The following is a 12,204-nucleotide window of genomic DNA, read 5'->3' as shown; positions in this document are numbered from 1 at the left end:
AGATATTACTTTAGTAAACTCCCCTTGATTTCATTTGGAGCTTGTTAGAATAAAATCTGATTCCCCAGTCATGGAGAATCTTGTGCATATATATCTTCACCCATTTGAGTGTGAGGGGACTATTTGCATGCCCTAAGACAGAGGTTCACAGAGTTTTCTTACTGCGTACCCACTTCCAGATTTACCAGCTGCCTGCGTTCCATGACCAACATACATTTTATATTCTAACCCCTCAAATTATTGTTATTATTATTTTGAAAATTCGTTATTATTATACTGAAAATTAAATCCACCATTACACAATTTCTCCGATGTACCCCCCCCCGCAAAGATGTGTACATGTACCACAATTTGAGACCCCCTGCCCTAAGTTATTCATGCACAAAGACATTTACAGGACTTCAGAACCTGAAATTGAGTTTGTTTTTCTGTTTACTGTAGGAGTCATGGGATCTGTTCCTGAATCTATCATAAGCTTTTTTGAGTGACCTTAGGTATTGCCTTTTCACCTCTCTGCACCTTAATTTCTTCATCTGTAAAATGGAAATACTTACCGTATTTCTTTTTGCACACAACACTCCCCCACATATACCAGTAGTATGTACCTTGTTTCCTGCTTCCTGGTAACATCTACTCGAGACACTACAGTGCAGTAGCTCATTGCTACTGTGCAGTAGAGTCTGAAAAAAATACATGTGGGGATGCTTCTGCACGGTAATGCTGGTTATGGCACAGTCATTTAGTACTTGCTTATGAAAGTACTAAATGACTGCGTGGTAACAACTGTACAGTCCGCCACTTGTGTAGACGCAGCCACTGAGTAGATGCAGCGAGGGAGCTAAGCCTGCTCCTAAGCTTGCTACAAGGATGGGGGCCCTCAGACCAACCCAATGTGATGCATTTGGGGCCATGTACCAGTCTGACCTCATGCACCTGCTCTGACACACCAAGTCTGGGTCCACATGCCAGGTCAAGGGCTACATGCTGGATGTGGTATGCCAAATTAGGGACCTCTTGCTGGGTCCAAGCTATGCACTGGTCATGTGCTGGTTGCTACTTGGTGGACTGGCTCCAGAGCCATGTACTAGGTCTAACGCCTGCATGCTGGTTCAGGTCCAATCCTGGATGTTGTCTCTGGATCCATGTGCTAGATCTGACCCCAAGTGCAGACTCTGAAGCCAACTCTGCATACTGGCCCCAGAGCCATGTGCCAGGTCTGATATCACACACTGGGTCCAGGCCGCAGGCTGGATCATGCCGTGGACCAACCCCACACAGGGTCTTGTCATCCAGCCAGGGATCCATTTTTCTCACATATAATGTGCACCTCACTTTCTACCATCTGGGTTTGGGGGGAAAGGTGCTGGGTATATGTAAGAAAATACTGTATTTCAACCCCAAAAGTCAACTAGGAGATTACATTTGCTAATACCTATGAAGTGCCTTGAATTACATACATGGGCACGATGTAACCTCTAACCAGGATGTAGAATCACAGGTTACATTAGTCTACTTCCTTTCCGAACCTTTTTATTGCAGAGTACAATTTACAACACCAGCTGGTGACATGTTTTTTCCTAATTAACTTCCCATGAAAATGTTCGATGTTTTACTTCAGTCTGTTTTTCAACCCTTCAAATTTACCATTTATAGTTGTTAGGAAACCACCTTTCTTTCCCCCACCTCCTTCTTTCACAGTCTATCTATACATCTGTAATTCTGAACTGATATTCCTCTTGTGAATTTAGAGCAGCAGGCAATTCTATTCAGAGCCAGGACCTTGAGCAGAAATGCACAGTAACATTTTGGATGCAAGCTCAAATAAAAATCTAATATCACAGAAGATTTTGCACTAAAACTGGGGACAGGATAACTGTCCCTATAGTAACAACAGGAACAGAAAAGACAGCGGGACTAAACGTTGTTCTCAATAATCACTGTCAGTTCAGAGTAACTCCACTCATTTCAGGAGTATTACTCTAGATTTACACCAGTATAAAAGTAGAGAGCATGGGCAGATCCAGGATTTACTAAAGGAATGAGGCAGACCACTTCTCAGACCATGAGGGAATGGGGATGAGGTGTGACTTGAGCCCCCAGGTCAGTGGGAAACAGTGGGGAGCCAGTCTGGGATCAGGAGCACAAAGGGGAGGACTTTCCCCCTGCCAACACCACTGCCACTGTCCCCAGCTGACCTGGCAGCAGGGGGACCTAGAGCTGCTCCTGCCCTGCTGCAGCTGCAGCCCGTGGGGAGCAGTTGCACCACAAGCTGGGCTTGGCTAGGGACAGAGGTGGTGCACAAGCTTCTTCTTCCAGTGCCTGCTCTGTGCCCACCCCCTGCCCTCCCAGGTATGCCCCACTGGCTGGAAGCAGGAGCTGGAAGGAGGAACCCGAGTACTGCTTCTGTTCTTCCCAGATGAGCCTGGCTCCCTGCACAGTCGTAGCCAATGGCTGGAGTGGGACAGGAGTGACCAGCCCTTGGGATCCCCCTGCACCTGGGTCAGCTGTGGATAGAGATGGAAGAGGGGAGTATCCACACCACCACACCCCACCTTGCATCCACCCTGATAGAAAGTACCCCAAAGTGAACAATAATGAACAAGATTTCAAAAGGTGGGAAGTTGCAGAATAAAGCCACAGTTATTATCTAGTTCTTGGACTCTGTTCCTAAAGTCTATAGGGCCAGATTGTGAGCGGTTTCCCCAGCCTTGGAGGTAGCTACTCATAGGTACCCATCGGATTACTTATGAGCATTTGCCCATGAGTCTAAGAGCTTTACAATTTGGTCCACAGTTGATTCCACAAGTAGTGTCCATAATCCTAACAAACCCAAACAATCCCTCTCTTCAGTTCGTTATCTCACATTTGTGTTCCAGGAATAGCTTTCAAAATTACGTCTGGAAAAAACAATGAGGGTGGCCTACGATTCTGTCACAACAACTCAGAAACAGAGACCTTGGTGACTTCCTGCCATCAATACAGCTGGTCACTGCAATGAAGCATATGGAAGTTGTAAGTTTATATCCTTTCTTCTTCTAACCTTCATGCTGTGATAATGCTCAAGAGAAACATATTTCATTGTCCAGTAGTAAAAGCTGACATTATTGTCCTGCCTCCATCTGTCCATTAAATTCCTGAAAACCATATATAAAGAAAACAGCTTTTACTTACAGGGTCCATTTGGCAATCGTTGGGGGAGAAAAAGGCTGGACACAATATACACAGGTAATGTCTGTAGCTCACAGACGCCTCCAAAAGTTCTCCTCTTGAAATTCTGCAGGCATAAATATGGGTGCCCAGGACCTCTTTAATTCCACCTGTTTTTAATTGCATACAGCTAGCCAACTTTGTGAAAGAGCTTCATGTGACTGGAGATTGCTATTGCTACGGACCTTATGCTCTTGCAGGCTGACCTGCCATGGCTAGAGGGAGAGAAGGTACTAACTCTGAAAAGGAGAGTCAGAAAAGAAATGTATGGTAAATCTAGCTAAAGCCAGAGGCATCCTAAGAGCCAACCTGAAGCTGAGAAAAGTTTGGTGCACTACAGAAGGAAAACTTCATCCCATTGCTGAGTAAAGGCATGAAGCCTTAGAGATCCATGTAATGCTAATGGATGTGAGACCTACAGCACTTGGCTTCAGGGACTGTGGTATAGTTATCCTAGCTACCAAATTTCTATGTGCAACTCCTCATACAGTGAAAGTACCATTCCTACCTAAAGTAAGAGGATGGTGGTGTTCTGCCTAGGAAATCTAGAAATAGATCTTGAATACAATCTAGAAATGGTAGCAACTGTCAATCCTCCTAATCATGGTGTATGTGTGAGGCCCACCCAGACCTTTGATGCATATGCGTGGGCAGGGATTTTTGGAGGAGTAGAGGCTAAAATCTAGAAATAGATCTAGAAGTATCTTCACAACAGCCATAAAGCCATGATAAGGAACCATGGAAATTTTTACTTGGAGATCATTTATTCAATGCCAGCTCTGGTCAGCAGTAACCAGAATTTGTCTCTCCGTAAAAGCTGCCTGATGACCAATAGGGAATGCATCACTGGCTTCTGTCAAACATTTCTAGTAGAAAAGTGTTGCCATCCCATTAATACCACTATCCTTTTGTTAATTGGCAACATCTTCATCTCGAGAGGCTGAAGTCAGAATAGGCCATGGAGACTAAATTACTTTTTTATTCCACCTGGGGAACATTTGAGGTACATTTTCAGGACAGCATTTGGGAAGTTTGGGCTCCTGTAACTAACTTGTGGACAAAACAAAGACCTTTAGTCTGATCTTTCCTTTGTTCTTTTCCCAGAACAGAATCTCACCAAGACAAAGAACAAGGCAGTTGTCCCAGCTCCCGGCTCCCATCTGGGAAAAATCTCTAGGTGAGGCTTACCAAACTACTAATAACAGAAGGAAAGGTGCAATTTTTTTTAAATAAAAAGTTACTGGGATAGCTGTGCAAAATAATGCCTCTGGGATCAAAATCCTATTTAGGCTGGGAAATCTGTTTCAAGCCACATACTTTCTTGTTAACTTTCTAGCACAGAGAGACTATGATACTTTTGTTGCCCTCAAAAATAAGTTAGTATTCAGTATAATTATAGTTTTAAAGAAAGATGGTCCATCATATATAGGATTTTTATGAGATGTATCTTCAAAAAGAGATGAGAGCCCATGGTCCGAATCCTCAGCTTCTGAGAACTCCATTGAGCTTGAAGGAGCTACATCGATTTGCAACGGCTGAGAATCTGGCCTTTGATGTGTCACGAGTGATGTACTACGCTAGCCGGCAGGCAGAATCAGGATCAATTGGCAGCATCTCTCATGAGCTATCAGGTCTCTCTTCACTCAAGAAGACAAATGGCAATAGAAAGAACATAGTTGCATTTTCTCAACGTACCATTTGTGTTTCTTCTGTATCAAATTTTGATGGGGCATTTTGTGCGTTTTGTTTTATTTTTATTGCGTGATGGAGAAAACGACCTGACAAAAATGATTTAATACAAAATCCATTTATGAAACTCATTTCTGAAGTCGCTGGGTTGTCATCTGTGCTTCTGTGTTGTCTGTATGCAAGTGAGATGGAAGAAACAAAGCAATGAACATCAATGATTTTAAATTAAAGAGGAAGGACAATGGACTGTGCCACAAAAGATCAACGCTCAGTTATTGCCTCTGCCACAGAGTCCCAAACTGCATTTGGTCCAGTCATGTAAGATGTATTTTCCAGCGCTCAGTACCCTTTGTATTGCTGCACTTGAAACCATTGGAAAATCAGCTCTTAACTCAGAAGTCTGTTGCTTAAGTCAGTTCCTTCTTCAACATATCCTTGTCCTCCCTGAATACTGGAGGAGAGGAATTCTATATGTTAAACTCAACTACCTCCACATCATCCGCAGTTTACAATACTGGGTATTTGGGTGGTTTTGAAAAGCTGGTCTCAAATTCTGGGTACAGAGCAGTCTGGAAATATAGCCTGCACTCTTCAGCACAGAAGGAGTTACTTAACTAACCAGGAAAAAAAAACCATAAAAGAAGAATAAAAAAGCAAAACAAAACAAAACAAAAATACCTCTAGCCATACATAGAAACTAAAAAAAATGACATCCTTGAAGTACCCTTTTGAGAAGGCCAAGTTGTGATGACACTATTGTATTTCTTAATGTCAGTTATCACATGTGACCTTTTTGATGCCAATGACATGGCTGGAAAAGAAACGGTTTCTTATTTTTCTTCCTCAGAAACTCCTGAGTGCTTTAAGCCACGTTAAATGTGAGAATAAAAGAAAAAACAGTTTAAAATTTCAGATCAACTTTTCTTTCTCAACTTTTGTTTACTAAAATGATTTAAAATATATATATATGTTAAAATAAGCTATCGACTGAATTTCACTGGGGCTCTTCTTTCTAATGGAGTTCAGACTCCAATGAGCTGTGCCTAAAAGTGCGATTGTTGCTGTTATTGTCGGTGGGCAGCAATTCACTGCACTTCGCAGCAAACCCTAAAAGCTAATGCACCTCATCTCTGACTCCCACTTAATCCTCTGGGCTGGAGGTAGACTGTAAGATCTTCTCTCTTACAAAACCTGAGTTCAGCATGAGACTCAGACCAGAGGCAGAAAGGTGGAGGTCAGTGTAACTTCCTCCTTCTGAAACTCTTCAGTTCCTTTGAGACACTGGATTTACCTTCAGAGAGACCAAAAAGTTGAGTTTCACACAGAGATGGGAAGTTGGGAGCAGGCTAGAATAGCAAAACTGGTAGGGCTTGTAAGACTGGGGCACGAATGTCACCCTCCTCGCTTGCCCCTCATGTTATCTTCATCTCATTTCTGTTACCACCAGCACTGTTTCAAACACTTTAAAGAAAACTCAGCTGTGCTGGAAACAGAATTTGAATTCCCTGGGAACTTATGCAATTTTGAAATTTATTTCCATTCTAAGTTGGAACAAAACCAGCCATTTAAAAACATTTCTGCGAATGTAATTTAAAAAAAATAATCATTCTGAGTCAAAGGAAAAGTTCTGTTTTGATAACATTGAAACATTTCTTTCTGACTGTGACCTGTTCCAGTTTAGTCTACAATAAAATGTGATACAAAATAAGTTTCTGAACAACAAAGTTTCTTCAAAAAGAAAAATCAAAGCATCTGTTCCACAAAGGTCAAGGTAAAACATTTTAGTTTGTTTTGCCTCAATTCTTTTATTCCAAAAATGAAATTTCATCAAAATTTGACAAGTTCCCATGAAATGTTTTGTTTTCCCAATGCCGTCTTTTTTCACCAAAGAAGAATTTTGATAGAAAACTTTCAACCTGTCCCAAGAGGAGCATTCAGGTTGCAATGAATGACTCTGAGGACTCTCATGGGGGAATGCAAGTCCAATTACATATCCAGCTCATGCTGAAAATGGTTCCTGGACACCTAACTCCCAAATGTGCCTTTTAAAAGCTACTTTGTAGGCACCCAAATCCCACTGAATGTAATAAGTGTTGGGCACCTAACTCCCTCAGGTTCCTTTAACTGTCCCTATCTACCAGTGGTCTGGCCTAAGATTTAGTGAAACAGATGGGGAATCTCTCCACTGACTTCAGTGAGAGCTGGACCAGGCCTCAAATGAAAACATCTGCTTTTCCATTGATCAATGGCTCTGGAAATCTCACCATTTGATTTTAGTTGGCTACACAAGAGCTGTGTTCTTTAGGGGAAAAACTCCATTCATCATTTTATGTCTCCTTTCTACCCCTGTAACGTAGAATAATAACGCTTCCTTTCTCCCAACTTGACTCCATGCTGTCAATGGGGCCCTAAGAACAGCCTACATTTTTTTGCTTTACAGAGACAGATTTAGCCTCCAGCATTTTGATAGGCATGTATCAAAATGCTTTGCTGAATCAGGGGCTCAGTGCAAGGGATTCTCATTCACTTCAGGGGATGACAGCACCTGCAGTTAGGAAGAAAATGGCCTGACTTCTCTGTTCAGCTCTTCTACTGACCTCTTGTGTAACCTTAGGTGAGTCACTATTGGAGACCCTTTTCCCCCTCTGCAAAAATAGGAGATTGTAGAGTGATCAGAGTCCTGGTCTGCTATACCTACTAGGGAGAATTAGAAAGCAATGCTAGGGAGACAATAATAAAGATCAGATAACCCCTGCAGGGCTAGATTACAACCTGTCACACTCTCTCTCTCGCTGCAGGGCTAGTGACACGGTTCCCTCTTGCAAAGAGGCTCCAACAATTCTGAATAAAAAGCTCTATATAAAATGGTTATTTATGCTCTAGAAGGAAATCCTTTCTATACCATCTTTAAAGAAAACTGTAGCACCATGTAGTGAATTACATCTCCGTTCCAGAACTGAATAGATTGGTTTAAATATGCTGTAGGTAGTTTATCATTCTCTATTTAATAAATTATATAAGACTTCAAAGAGTGTTAAGATTATTAGCATTATTACAATTATCAAAATGTATTTGATGAAGTTACTTGTATTTCTTTACCAGTCATACTGGATTTATTTTTTCTTCTCAGCAGGAGCATCAGCCAAATTCCTGAAGTCACTTGATTGTAGCAGGAATGAGCTCTCCCATTTGAAGTTGGCTGCCAAATTCATTCGCAATTACACCGTGATATTCAGAACTACTGATCTGTTTGGCAGCCATCTTGAATTCTGGCAGCTGGTTTGGGACATTGGGCAAAGCACTAGGAATAAGTGATCCTAAAGCATTAACCTTTATGTTGATGTCTACAGTAACTGCCCCATCTGGCTTTAGGAAATCAATAAGTGCCAGCTCCATGCATATTGGCAGAGATCATATAGTATAAAGTTCAAGTTCCTGGCTGCTGTTGGAAAAAGAGTCATAGAAGTTGAGCCAATGAAGAGGCAGATTCAGACCTCTGCCATCACATGGACAATGGGGAGTTAGATAAAACCTTCCTATTGAGAGATTGTGATGTAGCTGGTTTGGTTCCTGGCTCAAGTCTGGTTCTTATTGCAGTGTCTTATTCCAGTGCCGTAAGCCTTATTCTTATTCTGTTACCAGTGGTTTGGTCCTTAGCACAGGTTGGGCCCTTATTCCCATTGGTTTATAGTCACCCAAGTACAGGTCTGATTCCTTCCTCTGTGAAGGAAGTTCAGAGCTGGTACAGCTTACTCCACATGTGGCAAAGAGTTGTATCTCGTGTATTCACCAGAGAAGGACGATGACTCTATTGCCATTTTACCAATGGGACTGGTGCCAAAAGGGCCTTCAGGACAATGAATTGGGCCTGGGATATATATATAGTATACCTATGGTATCCTTTCACAAATGATCCTCATGTTATGACCTTGGACCAAAATGTGGTCTATCTTTGATCAGCTCATATCTTGATTTATGAAAATAATGCACTGTAACCCTCCTATAGTGGGTGGTGTTTGATTATTAAAAGCCTTAAATATGAGCATGGTATCACCTACAGGGGAAGGTATCACTTCTCAAAACACACCACCTTCTTCACCTTGGGAATGGTGGTGGTACTTCTCCTTACCACCTTCCAGGGAGCCAGCATAGCCAATTCACTCCCCACACTGAACAGCTTCTCTATGCAGCAACCAAGATGCAGAGAATGTGTCCTGCCTATATTCAGCTGAGCGCCATGTAAATAAGCCAAGCTATATAAATATTTATCATGAAAAATGCAGCAGCTTTTCTTCTTCACTGCTCCACCAAAGCAGATGAGGTGGGGGAGGAGGGCCATCATTTAAGAGTATACATTAAAGCTGCATTTAACACCTGTCTGCCTGTCTAATTTTCTAATATGAGCTTAGCCATGTTATGGTATTAAGCAGCAAGGTAAGTGAAAATAGCTGCTGCATTCCAGAGGTATTAGCATTAGAGGTCTGTGAATAATTGATTTTTGGCTTCCTAGCTGAGTTAAAAATGGAAAAAAAATATTTCAAGTTGATCTGAAAAAACTGTGAGGAGGGAGGGGTTCTCAAGGAAATCAAACCACACAAAACAATTATGAACAGAGAACAAAAAAGATGGTCACCGCCCCATGTGTATACAATCCATGAAGTATTGTTAGTAGGTACCTACCTAAGATCTCTTCATCCACTATATCCCATATCTATCAGCCTTAGGTTCCCATTAGACCCACATTACCACCGTGACTAAGCAGCTCATAGCCTGTAATGTATCTTCCTCATCATTTCTATGCACAGTAGGGGCTAATATCCCTAGTTTAAAGGAGGGAAGGACCAACACCACAAAGAAATGAAGTAACTTGCCCAAGGTCACACAAGAAGTTGGTAACAAAGCAGAGACTTGAATATGGGCCAGCTAAGTCCCAGGCTAGCACCCTAACAAGACCATCTCACTTGGAAGTGTTAAATTAGTATAATTGAAAGTTGTGGGTCAGAATCTGCTCCCACGTAGGTGACAGGAGAGGTTCCTTCGTGAGTCCAATGCCAACAAAGTAAAATCTAGCTTTAGTATGGTTTTTGCTCTCCTACACCAAACCACAAATTATTATTATTATTAATAACAACAACAACAACACAATGATGATGATGATGTCACACTATGGGCTCTAGAAGTCCTTGGCTGCCTCCACTATCTTAATCCATTCCCATTTGCTGTGTGCCTTTGTCCTTCAGTCACCCACATTTAATTTCTGTAGGTCTGACACATCATCTCCTCTAGTCATCTTCATCTTGGTTGTCCACTTTTTCTGGTGTCTGGATCATTTCCATTCTTCTGATGTGGCTCAGCTGCTGTAGTCATTGTGCTCTGATTTCCTCTGCCAGAGTGGGGTGTCTGTACAGCTAATATAATTCATTTATTGGCTCTTATGCGCCATTCTTGTGGCTCTAAATTACATTATACAGGATTTAGGAATTAGAAGAGAATTAGAACTATGGCCCAAAAGACTTCCTTCCTAGACTGACAGATATACCCAGCACAAGGCATTGTACATCAGATACTAACTAGCTGAACAGGAGATGTATAAGACTATAGCTATGCCCTCAAGAGGACTGAAGGGTTACACAGACAATCCCATTACTGCACTCTGAGTCTCTGCTAACTTTGTGAAGTTGTTATGGCAGCAATAAATCTCTGTCTCTGCCTCCTTGGCTCTATGCCACTTTCCCTAGCATTACCGATTTAGCAGCAGTTCTCCTGAAGTAGTCTGTGGACCACTTGGGGTTCTCTGTGTGCTACTAGTTGGTCCACAGAGCAGCAACTGTCACACTAGTGAGCCTTAGGATCTGATTCTCCATTACTCTGCATCTTTCTTACACACTCAATTACACCAGATAAAATGCTGCAAAATCGGAATGGTAGCATCACAATTCACTCCTTCCCTGTAGCAGGATACAGGTTGGAAAACTGTTCCTCTGACACCCCATCATAGAGCACCAGGAGCAGAATACTGTCTTCTTATGCACAGTGGCTTATATTAGTGTGTAGGATGTGAAATTCCTTCCTCTACAGGTGACCAGAACAAAAGCAACACAATACATCCATTAGTTCTCACTTAAACTCTCCCAGTGGTGCTGTGTGCTCAAGTGAATTTCACCTTCTGGTGTAAAACAGCCCTGTGTCCTGGGAGTCCAGCTGCTTGGTGGGAACAGAAGTTTGGGAATACTGCACAGAAGTAAAACCCAAACTTCTGGGTGAGGCAAAACCCCAGAGAATTTAACATTTAAATGATTCAGTGCTAGAGGGAACGTCGAGCTGAAATGAAGCAATGCTTATTAGTGGCATCCAACTCAGAGTATCCAGCTGACTATTAAGATAAAGGAGTAAGGTGTTTTTGCTTGATTAAGATGGTCTGCATTTTACTTTAAGATGCCAAAAAATATCTCCTCTTGCAATGATGTTCAGCAAGTGTGTCACCTGGCACTGAAGGTACGCTCTGATCATAAAACCCAATTTCTTGCTTTCCTCTCTACTCTATCAAAATCTTCTTAGGTTAGCACCTATGCTTCATCAGAGTTGGCACTAAAGCCACAGAAGTGGGACACAATGCCACCCTAACAAATGGGCATCAGTGCCAGCAAACTGCAGAGCCAGGATGTGCAGTAGGATAGAGCTTCAGAAGCCATGGCCTGTCCTGAGCATGTCAGTCTGATAACGCGTGCAGTAACTTCCCTGTCTCCACTTAAGCAGCTCTCTGTCTCTGTACAACAGGATTCACATCAGCAAATGAGCAAAATACCATAACTGGGTGAAATGTGGTTTTGCCTCTGGTGAAGCACAGGGGAAGGCACTACTGTAAAATTTCATCTCTTCCAAACACCTCATTTCCTTGTCTCCCAAAGGGAGCTGCAGATGTGCAGCCCTCCCTGGAAGACACATTTTCTGTCTCTGTCTCTCTGGGTTTCAGACCAGTTGTCACCAGTTACATGCCTGCTTTGAAAGTGGTGGTTTGGGTACTTTATACGAGTCACACAGGAGAGAGTGACAGAGCTGGGAAGATAAGAAGCTCTCCTAGTCCCATTTCCTGGGTCATACCCCAAAAGCATAAGGGTAAAGTTAACTCAGCCAGGTCAGGCAGTGTAATGAGAACAGCCCCTGTTGATAAACTGCTGGGGCCTGCTTCAGCATGCAGACCAGGGTAGGAAAGCCTGAGGATTGCCCTAATTCATGCATATGCTACCAAAACATTTAGAGGCATGGAGCTGCAGAGATATCCCAGCAAGCACTTGGCTTCCACCCTGA

This window comes from Alligator mississippiensis, chromosome 6, assembly GCF_030867095.1.
Source record: "Alligator mississippiensis isolate rAllMis1 chromosome 6, rAllMis1, whole genome shotgun sequence".
Lineage (NCBI taxonomy): Eukaryota > Metazoa > Chordata > Crocodylia > Alligatoridae > Alligator > Alligator mississippiensis.
This window is presented reverse-complemented; position numbering follows the sequence as displayed.